Raw genomic sequence first — 11,521 nt, forward strand, 5'->3', positions numbered from 1 at the left:
GCTCTTATTCTTTCTTACACAATCTCTTCTTCTTTCTTCTTCTTCTACCTCCTCCTCCTCCTCTTCTTCTTTCTTCTTCCTGTACTATCTCCTTTATCTTCTTACCTTCTCCTCTTCTTTTTCTCGTTCTTGTTCTTTCTTCTTACTTCCATTATATCTTCTTTTTCTTCTATCATCTCATCCTTCTTATTCTATCACCACTTCTTCTTTCTTATTACTATTCTCCCACTACTTATTCTCTTAAGTCTCCTTCCTCTGCCTCTCAGTCCTCCTCCTCCCCCTCCTTGGATACCTGCTGCGTGTTTAAGTGTTGGGGTGTATGTCCATTACTCTCGTGACACCGACAGGCCTAATGGCGAGAGGGAGAGGGGGAGAGGAGAGGGTGAGAGAGGGGGGAGGGGAGAGAGTGAGGGAGGACACCAATAAAGGGAGGGATGGAGGGGACAAATAGAGAGAGAAAAAGAAATCAGGCTGACCACCATTATTCTCTCTCTCTCTCTCTCTCTCTCTCTCTCTCTCTCTCTCTCTCTCTCTCTCTCTCTCTCTCTCTCTCTCTCTCTCTCTCTCTCTCTCTCTCTCTCTTGTAATTTGCTTAAAGTGGCGTGTGGTATAGAAAAGAATTTGTGTGTGTGTGTGTGTGTGTGTGTGTGTGTGTTTGTGTGTGTGTGTGTGTGTGTGTGTGTTGTCGTTATCGTTTCTTCTAATGGTTACTTTATCATCATTTTCGTAATCAGTAAGTGAGAGAGAGAGAGAGAGAGAGAGAGAGAGAGATTGGCAATGGTGACCTCAATAGTTTTGTGTGTGTGTGTGAAGCATTTCAGCCACAGAAAATCAATGTTCACACACACACACACACACACACACACACACACACACACACACACACACACACACACACGCATCGTACTTAACATTGTTTTTTGTATAGTCTCGAAGAATGTGCTGGAAGCTGATGATGATGATGGCAATGATGACAATAATAATAATAATAATAATAATAATAATAATAATAATAATAATAATAATAATAATAATAATAATAATAAACTGTTATCATTTTCGTAATCAGAGAGAGAGAGAGAGAGAGAGAGAGAGAGAGAGAGAGAGCAAGGCCATCAGCGCTGTCATTTTCACACTTTCCTTCTTTACAATGCAGTGTCTAATTGGTGCTAATTATACTGCTTTTGTTGCTACCTGCCTTTCTTGACAGTCACCTTGTGTATGTATGTGTGTGTGTGTGTGTGTGTGTGTGTGTGTGTGTGTGTGTGTGTGTGTGTGTGTGTGTGTGTGTGTGTGCGCGCGCGCGTGCTGGAGTTACTGTTATTATGTTTATAAGGCAACGGAACATTAGGAGGTAGAGGAGGAGGAATAGGAGGACGAAAAGTAGAAAGAGGAGAAGAAGAAGACCAGGAATAAAGAGAAATTATTAAAAAAATCAGTAAGAGAAGAAAGAAAGGAAGAAACTCGAATGAAATTAGAGATAAAAGCAAAAAAGGAGGAGGAGGAGGAAGAGGAAGAAGAGGAGGAGGAAGAGGAGGAGGAAGAGGAGGGGGAATGGGTGGGAGAAGGAGAGGGGACAGGAATAGTAGAAACGGTGAGTGATATTTGAAGAAAAGAGCAATAAAACAAGAAAGAAAGAAGAAATAAATAATAAAATAACAGCGGAAGAAGACAAAAAGAAGATAAGAAGAAAGAAAAGAAAAAAAGAGGAAGACAGGAATAATAGAAACAGTGAGTGATATTTAAAGAAAAGAGCAATAAAACGAGAAAGAAAGAAGAAAGAAATAAAAAAAATAACAGCAGAAGAAGAAAGAAGAGAAGACGACATGGAAGAAAGAAAAGAAAAAGAGGAAGACGACGAGGAAGAAGAAGAGAAGGACAAGGACAAGGAGAAGAACAAGAAAACAGCAGGAGGAGAAATAGAGAAAGAAAAAAACTATAAAGAAAAGGAGTAAGAAGAGAAAGAGAAGGAAGAAGAAAAAGAAGAATAGGAGGAGGAGTGAGTATACTTAACGAGGGAGAGGGGGGTGCATAATAAGAGGCAGGGTGTCGTTAGGAGAAAATAGACGTGGTGTGTGAGCCGGGTGATGATGGAGAGGGTGGCGAGGCGAGGCGAGGTGAGGCGAGGTGGGGTGGGGAGAGAATGGAATAAAGGGGAGGAGATCATGCACTCCTGTCTGGTCCTGGCTCCCGTTTTCTTCCTGCCTGCCTAACCCTCTGCCTGCTTGCTGTCTTAATGAGCGGGTTTCGTAAGGTGCAGAAAGCGTCAGTTCCACGGTCATCCTTTTTTTTTCGTTTGCCAATCAACGAAAGTACTTCAGCCGTGGTCAAGTTCCACACTCAACTCTGGCAGCTTTTTTTTTTTTTTTTTTCGAGTGAAAGCGTACGAAAACTTGGAAGTGGTAGGGCAGTAAGTCCAATTCCACTGTCTTTTCGTTAGGTATCCAGCCAAAATGCTCCCCATGTTGGTAAGCTCCTGAACAAATAAGAGTGTCTCGTTTGGATGGCTTATGAAGAGACTGTGGAATTGGTAAGTATGTTTTTCGGTTCCTTATGGTCTCTCTTGCGTTCTCCTGCTCCTTTTTCTTCCTCTAGTTTTAAGATGAATGAAATTATGTATATGAAAATTGTATAAATACTTTCTTTCTTTGTTTTATTTATTTTTTTTTCTAAGTATCCTTCACTCCTTCATTGTCTCTGGTACTCCTGCTTCGTTTTCGTATCTGGTGCTGTGTCCTTCCTTCTCCAGCTCTCAAGAATAACAGAAGTACTAAGTATTATTCTTTATCTAACAGTATTATCTTCACTGCCTCGTGGTCTGTCTTGAGTACCCTTGCATCTTTTCCATATACAGCACTGCGTTCCTTCTCCTTAAGATTGGCAGACTTGTATATAATCAGAAATACTATACAATCCTTTACTACTTCTATATATCAATTACTATGTTCTTTTTGCCTAGCCATTGGAGTACCCACTATACATAAACATCACTATAACAGCTTCTACATCTCCATTACCAGTGTTATGCCTTTCTTCCCCAAGTCTCCAGGCCTGATACGAAGCTTGGACACGTGACAACCCAGCAAGCGTGACACGTGTCCATGTTGGCGGAATTGTCGTTTAAGAGTTTAATTAAAGTAATGAGCCGCCCATTACGTCCCTCTTTGTCTCAGTGGCCCGGGTTCAGTCATCAGGTGGCGCGTCTGGGTGTGTTGTCACGGAGCGGCCCCGCGGCAGTGACACTCAGACACTTTAAAAATCATGAGCACTTTTTAGAAGCAATAGAAACTTAACTGCAGGGTGAAATAAAGATTTTAGCTAACCGATTGGAACCAGTTTCTGTGTGTGCGCGCCTTTTTTATCTCTCTCTCTCTCTCTCTCTCTCTCTCTCTCTCTCTCTCTCTCTCTCTCTCTCTCTCTCTCTCTCTCTCTCTCTCTCTCTCTTCTCTCTCTCTCTCTCTCTCTCTCTCATCTCTCTCTCCACTTTTTGCTATTATTATTTTCAGTTTATTTATTATTTTTGACAAAATGGTTACTTTTTATCATTTATTTGTGTTTTTTTTTTCAAAATATACTTATCATTTTTAATATTAACTTTCATCATCAATAATTTATTCTTTTGGATGTTGATCAGCCTAAAAAGTCAAAACAAAACAAAAACAAAAATAAATTAAAATAATTATTTAAGAATAACTAAGATGGGGACTTCCAGTGTCTTCAAGTGAGGCGTCTCTCAGTGTGCGTGGCAGTTCGAATCTCACTGGTGTTTTCTCAGTAATGGTGCAGAATTCTCGTTAAACTGTCACTGGGATCACGAAAACACGCTTGAAAACACCAATTAACATCCACAAGAGCCTGTTAGAAGCGAAAGACAAGACGCTGAGACCTTTTAAGAATATGTACTGTACCTTTCCCCCGCTACACCAGCACGCTTGAAGGCAGCCAGTGGGTCACGTCGCGGCAAGACTCACTAGTTTCACGCACAACGCGAGCATGACACACGGCTTCCTATTACCTCCATTACCGCAACCACCTTCACGTCCCCGCCACACGCACCTACGCTCCCCCCACACTCTCCCCACGCCTTCATTCTTGACCTTACTGCCTTGACCTTAACGCAGACAATGAGACTTGAGTTCTTTCATTATTAGCTATGTACTCTTCGCCTTACTCTAATTCTTTAATCCCTTCATCGCGTCTCTTTTTTTTTTTCCTCGTTGTTCTTTGTCTTATCCTTGTGTATTGTCATTTTTCTCCTCCTCCTTTCCCTCGTCCCCTTCCTCCTCCTCCTCCTCTTCCTCCCCCTCATCCAATCTTCCTGTCACAACAATTTATCCTGTTCGTACTTCTGTTTTTCCTCCATCGTCAAATAACCTGACAGGGAACAAAAGATTCATTTCCTTTGTGTATTCCTTCTCTTCTCTTCTTGCCTTCCTTCCTTCCTTCCTCTCTACCTCGCCACATGAACCCATTATTTCTCCATCTACATTCCTCATTCCTTCTTTTTATTGCTGTTGTTGTTTTTGTACGAGAAAGTACGAGAAAGTATCTGGACAAGGGTAATAAAGCTGACAAAAAAAAAAAAAAATTGCCAGTTCCCAAAGAAAGAAAAGTCCATAAAAACAAGTCCAAAATAACATTGTGGAGTGCACTGTACCTTATAATATAACCAACTTTCCTGACTCGTCCACCTCTTCCCTTCCTTCACTTCCTTCCTTCCTTCCTTCCTTCCTTCCTTCCTTTCCTTTCTCCCCACACGCACTCACGCTCCTCAGTTCCTCCCACTATGATATAACCTTCCTGACTCCTGCACCTCCACCTTCCTGACTCCTGCACCTCCTCCTTCCTTTCTTTCTTCCTTCCGCCCTTTCCTTCCTCGCCACACGCACCCACGCTCAACAGCTCCTTCCACCCTATGATATAACCTTCCTGTAGCTCCCGAGTACCTCAGACGCCCTGCAGACAGATGTAACGTTCGTGTCTTATTTGAACCTCCTGAAGGCCACTGTCGACAGTCCCTTCTTTACCCCACGAGACGGGGAAGGGAAATTCATCGCGGTTGGATAGAAAGTTTGGATAGAAAGCTAAGTTAAACAATGATGTTTTTATTTTTTTATGTAAGGGGAAATTCTAGTCTTGGACAACAAAAATATGAAAAAAAAAGGTCTACTGAAGACACCAGTCCCCATCGAGTGTAGCCAAAAGGATTATCTAAAAAAAAATGTGAGGCGTCTTGAAACTTCCCTCTTGAAACAATTGAAGGCGCTAAGGAATACAGAAGCAGGCAGGAGGCAGGGAGTTCCAGAGCTTACCAGTGAAAGAGGAGGGGTAAAGGAAACGAAGGTGAATAGGAGAAAGGGAAAGATAGGGAGTGACGGAAAATGAATTGAGAGGAGACAGAACGATGAGGAACAAGTGGAGAAAGGGAATAAAAGTGAAAACAAAGGTGAATATGAGGTAAGGTGAAACAAGGAATGAGATTTTTAAAGTAAACAAGAAGATAAAGACGAACAGATAGATGACAGAAAAATGAAAAGGAAAGAGGCAAAAGTAGAGAAAGGGAATAAGGCGAAAAGAAAAAGGAAAAATGAGAGGAAGAGAGAAACTAGGAGTGAGAAATCGAAAATAGACGAGGAGAAAGAGAACAGTTGTAAGGAAATGAAAATGAAAAAATGAGGAATAAATTAGGATAAGAAAGAAAGAAAGATGGAATTAGAAGTGGGATTGTGTACTGTATTGTGCGTATTTTAGTGAACGACATTGCCTCCTCCTCCTCCTCCTCCTCCTCCTTCTTCTCCTCCTCCTTCGTGACCAGTGAAAACCTTAATGATTTTTTTTTTCTGTTGACACACAAATTTTTAAAGAACAATTGTATGGTTGTTTGTCACGCCATCTTGTTTTGTTTGTTCGTTTGTTTGTTGGCTTATCTTTGTTGTTTGTACGCTCACTTTTTTTTGTTTAGATTTTTTTTCTTTTTTGTTTCAGTGTTTGTTTTTGGTTCGTTTTCCTTTTGGCTTTTTCTTATTATTATTTTCTATTTTCTTTTTCAATGTTTTTTGTTCGTTTTTTCTCTTCTTTTCTTCTTCTTCTTCTTATTATTATTATTATTATTATTATTATTATTATCATTATTATTATTATTATTATTATCATTTTTATTATTATTGTTATTATTGTTATTATTATTGTTATTATCATTATTTTCATCATCATCATCATCATCATCATCTTCGGTTCAATTGTGCTTGATTTACTTGTCATGTTTCCTTTTGTCATTATTATTTTTATTTTCCGTTTCATTGTTTTCCTCTTCGTTTCGTTTTCCTTCTCATAATCATCATTTTTTCTCTCATTGTTTCTCTATTGTTCCTTTCTCTCATTATATTTATCATTTTTGTTTTATTATTTCTCTATTTGTCGCATTATCCGTCTTTGCCATTATCATCATTCTACTTCACTGCTCTTCTTCTGTTTGTTGTGTTTCTCTTTCCCTCGTTATCATTACTATTTTCCCTCCCCCGTTATTGGAAGTAATGGGTGTGCAGGCTGTCATCGTTAATCTTGTTCTGAAATTAATGGCGTGGGGCAATGAAGGGAAGCCATGCCAGGGGAGAGAAAAAGAAACTCACTCACGAATGTTAACTGTCAAAAATATAATAATGATAATAATAATAATATAAAGTGAAATAGATAGATGACTGAAATAAGTGATAATAAATAAATAAATGAAACTTGCAAAATAAATTGTAGGAAAAAAAAAGAGTTCGGAATACGTTTAAAATTTACGAAGGCAAAGAGAAAAGAATATTTTTTTCTTTTTTATATATATTAAGCGAAAGAATGAGAAAGAAAAGAAAAGAAAATAAGAGTCACTCACGAAACTTAACATACAAAAAAAAAATAAATAAATGCATCATAAAAGATCAGAAATGTCAGAAGAAAAAAAAACATACAAAATTTTAGGATGAAAAAAAAAGTGAGAAAATATTTGTTTCTATACACATGTTTCTTTTCCTCTCAGTGAAAGAAAATGTGAGGGAAAAAGAAGAAATTTATCCACGAAAGTTAGCACGGAAAAAAAAAAAAAATCCGTTAGGTATGAACATTTAAATTTGTGAGAAAGAAAAAAATAACTAGTTCTTCTTATTATGTCTTCATCTCGTTTTCCTTAAATTTCCTATCTTCCATGCACATTTTTCACGTAAATTTGTTTCCGCTTTTTTTTATTCATCTTTTTTTTTATTTTATCATTCTTTTCTCTCCATTCTTTTTCCTTCTTTACTATTCTTTCTTTCCTTTCCTTCCTCCTCTTCCTCCTCGAACTCCTACTCCTCCCTTTCCTTTCTTTCGTCCTATCCTGCGTTCCTTCCTTCCTTCCTTCCTTCCTCCCAGTCTATCTTCCTTCCTTCCTTTGTGTCCTTTTCATTCCTCTCTTTCCTTCCTTCATTCATTCAATATTTCCTCCCTATTCTTTCCCTTTTTCTCTTCTTTTCTTCGCTTCCATTTCCTATCTTCCCTTTCTTTTCTTTTCTTTCCCTACCTTTCCGTCCTCCTCTTCCCTTTCCTTCCCTTCCTTTCCCTCCCCTTCTCTTCCTCTCTTTCACAATTCATCACTTGGCGTTTCAAATAAAATGTAATATCAGTTTCCAAGTTTCCGAGCAAAAACTAACAGATAAAAATAAGAAATCGTAACTAGGAGAACAAAACACGACACCTTTTTTTTTTCCCCCTTTTTCTCAATATATACTTCCTGTTTCTCTCCAGTTCCTTCTTTTTTTTTTCATTTTCTTTGTCTTACTTTTATTTTTGTTAATGAATGTGGAAGTTTTTGCTCGTTTCTTTTATTTCCTGAACTCATTTGATGAAGCACACGCACACACACACACACACACACACACACACACACACACACACACACACACACATAAATACACGTATATGCACGCACATCCTCACATCTAGTCGCTTCCCTCCCACACACACACCCACACACACACACGGGTACTCACTGTAGGGGAGGTGTATGCACGTGCGTGTGTTAATGGCGGGGTGGTCGCGTGGACTGTAGGTGAATGCGATCAGCGTGGCAGTAAGAGCGAAACAGACTGCGAGAGGGAGGAGGAGAAGGAGGAGGAGGAGGAGGAGGTGGAGGTGAAGTCACTACCACGTCGCCATGACAACTGAGACAACACTACAACTACTACGACTACTGTGTGTGTGTGTGTGTGTGTGTGTGTGTGTGTGTGTGTTGCGTGTGTGTGTGTGTGTGTGTGTGTTCTCTCGCTCTGCTCTTTGTTTCTTTTGCTACGTAGTCTCTCTCTCTCTCTCTCTCTCTCTCTCTCTCTCTCTCTCTCTCTCTCTCTCTCTCTCTCTCTCTCTCTCTCTCTCTCTCCTACATATTTTCATTTCTCAACTATTCCCTCCATTCATCTTCTCCCAATTATTCCTCCTATTATTGCTATTCTTTCCTCTCCCCTTCCTTCTCTTTTGTCATCTTCATTATTTCCTTCGCGTGTCTTTCCTCCACTATTCTTACGCGAGAGAGAGAGAGAGAGAGAGAGAGAGAGAGAGAGAGAGAGAGAGAGAGAGAGAGAGTAAATCATATCTCTCAGCTATATATCTTTTTCTCCATCTTCTTTATATCACCTACGTCCCTCCCCCCCCGGTCTCTCTCTCTCTCTCTCTCTCTCTCTCTCTCTCTCTCTCTCTCTCTCTCTCTCTCTCTCTCTCTCTCTCTCTCTTTAACACTCCCTTCCCTTTCCCTCCCTCCCATTCTACCTTTCCTTCCATTCTCTCCTATTGCTTCCCCCTCCCCTTCCTCCTCCTCCTCCTCTTCCTCCTCCTCTTCCCTTAAACGAAGGTAAGAATAATAAATGACAGATTGATTTCTTTACGTTTGCTCTTGAGGTCACTGATTGAGGGCACACACACACACACACACACACACACACACACACACGTTCAAAGAATGTTTGATGGAAAGAAATGATGTATGTGATATTTGATTAATAGTAATATGTTAATTCATATACTCCTTGTACCTTTTTTACCTTATTTATTGTTCTTGTGTGTGTGTGTGAGTAGGTGAATGGGTGGGTGTATTTATCAATATACTTTTTTATTGGTTTTATTGACGTGTAAAGGATGTTGGGTAAAGACTGCCTTGAAAAAATTAATCTATAAGTGAAAAGAAAAAAATCTAAGGAAAATATCGATTTGTTTAAATTATGTATGAGTGAATGTATGTATGAATAAATTAATAAATGTTAATACATGAATGTATGAAAGAAACGCCATGTAATGTCATTTATATATCTAGGCAGTGAAATTATACATTGACTTCATTATTACGCCCCTTAGTTTAAGCATACATTGAGAAGCAGGCCTATAACAATACTTGTACTCTTTGTGCTCTCAGTCCCAGGTTGTTAGTGCAGTCAACGGAAACTTTTAAGATAAGATTACACACACACACACACACACACACACACACACACATACGCAAACACAACTCAATAATTAGGAAGCTTTTAAGATAAGATTATACACACACACACACTCTCTCTCTCTCTCTCTCTCTCTCTCTCTCTCTCTCTCTCTCTCTCTCTCTCTCTCTCTCTCTCTCTCTCTCTTTACTTATAAATAAATAAAGAATAAAATAAAGGATGGAAGGGAGAAAGAAAGATAGAAAAAAAAAGGGAGAAAGAAAAGAAACTAATATACTCATAGAAAATAATTCATTCATAGAAATACATAGAAACAACAACAACAACAACAACAACAACGCGTATATACACCCACCTACACACGCACACATTGCAAAGTAATACAAAATATCCATTATTCCTGTCAAACTTTGTTTTTGTGGCTTTTACAATGATTTTTTAGCACGAAAATAGCTAAATTTCACCATTTTTGCAGATGGTGTGACAGAGTTATTTGGTGTTGTGTTGATGAATTTTCTCCGAGCACAAACCTGTATAGCAGAATGCACCTGGAGAATGACTGCAGCCTGTTGGTGCCATGTCACCTCTTGTGACATGGCAGCCACAGCAGCACCAGCAGCACTGTTTGGTTAGTGACTGCAAGCCTCTACTTTTATATTGTCAAGCATGCAGTACTCTACAGTATTATTCTTCCTACAATGTGTTTACAGTATTATTCTTTCTACAATGTGTTCACAATGTTCTCAATCTTTATACAATATTCTTCAACCTACTTTACAATATTCTCAATCATTCTACAAAATTCTTGATTCTATTCAATCATTCTACAAAATTTCTACTGTATTCTAGAAAGTTCTGGAAATTCTGGAAATGTTTACATTGAATAGTGTTGTAAAATGTTCTACAAACTTGTAAAGTGTCTGGTAGGACATTGTGGAAGACTTGACAAGATTTCTGAAATGTAAGCAAATTCTTCTAAATATGACAAATTTCTTGCTAGATCTGGTCACTTCATTCTTGATCTTATTAAAAGTATAAATATTTACAACACTTTATATTCTTTCTTTCATTGTTTTAACTTATTTGCAACATTTCAAAAACAATTAGATAAGCAATTGAGATTTTGCAAAGGTCTTTACCTGACCTGAGAACCAGTAGTAGTAACCCACACTGTAATGAAATAAGGCAGAAATGTCAGTATTTTCTAACCACAAAAGCAAAGTTTTAGCATCAAAACTTTTTTTTTTTTTTTTCTATTTTGTTTAGATAGAAATAACTGGAAAATGATGGTTTGGGGCCAAGGACAAGACAAAAATGAAATTGTGTTACATAGTGGTGATAATCTTTACAACATTTACTTATTATTATTGATTTATTTTTTGGCAGAGGATGGTGCTGCTGTGAAGCTGGTGGCATAGAAGCTGACCAGAGTGCTACAGGAGGATAGCACACAGCAGCAGCAGCAGGACTGTCAGTGTTTTTTATTTAAGCTTCACTATCTTTGATCAGTGTTTAAATATACTATGTTAGTTTGTTTATTAGTGTTCAGATTAATTTGCTTTGCCTAGTCTTCATTTGTTCTTTATTTTGTGTTGGCATACATATAATTTTTTAGTCTTTTATTTAGGGGATTAATTTTCTCTTGTGTTTATCATGTTGGTAAATGTCTTGCCCTTTACAAACTTTTACTCCTTGTAAGTCAGTTCAAAGTGGAGGCATCTAATACTTGACTCACCATACTCATCATCATCATCAACCTGTTTCCTGTATTTTGTGTATATAAGCTTACATATCATGCATTTCATACACTCTTCACCATTTACATGCATCTTGTACACTCTTCACCATTCACTACATTCACGCAGGACGAAAGAAAATTAAGCTTGCCCATTTTGTGTGTTCATCCTTTATTTGTAGGCACTGTACAAGATCCAGCATTTGTATATGTAATGCTGTGTGTGTGTGTGTGTATGTGTGTGTGAGGGGGACAATTATCGGTGAGAGGCTGTGGGGAGTCACTGTGGGTTTTTAAACATACTGTGGGGAGACATACTGTGGGCCAGTGGGCCAGAGAG

At 38.5% G+C, this 11,521-nt stretch overlaps 1 long non-coding RNA gene across 1 annotated transcript in view; it reads left to right on the forward strand.

The window, feature by feature from the left end:
• The window catches only part of LOC135102425 (uncharacterized), a 45,814-nt gene extending 34,865 nt beyond the window's left edge, over positions 1–10,949 (forward strand). The window contains exons 3-4 of the long non-coding RNA XR_010269649.1: positions 9,922–10,074; positions 10,833–10,949. This is a non-coding gene — a long non-coding RNA (uncharacterized LOC135102425). The remainder of the gene's footprint in view (positions 1–9,921; positions 10,075–10,832) is intronic.
• Positions 10,950–11,521: the final 572 nt, after the last annotated feature.

This window comes from Scylla paramamosain, chromosome 7 (genome assembly GCF_035594125.1).
Source record: "Scylla paramamosain isolate STU-SP2022 chromosome 7, ASM3559412v1, whole genome shotgun sequence".
NCBI classification, from domain to species: Eukaryota; Metazoa; Arthropoda; class Malacostraca; order Decapoda; family Portunidae; genus Scylla; species Scylla paramamosain.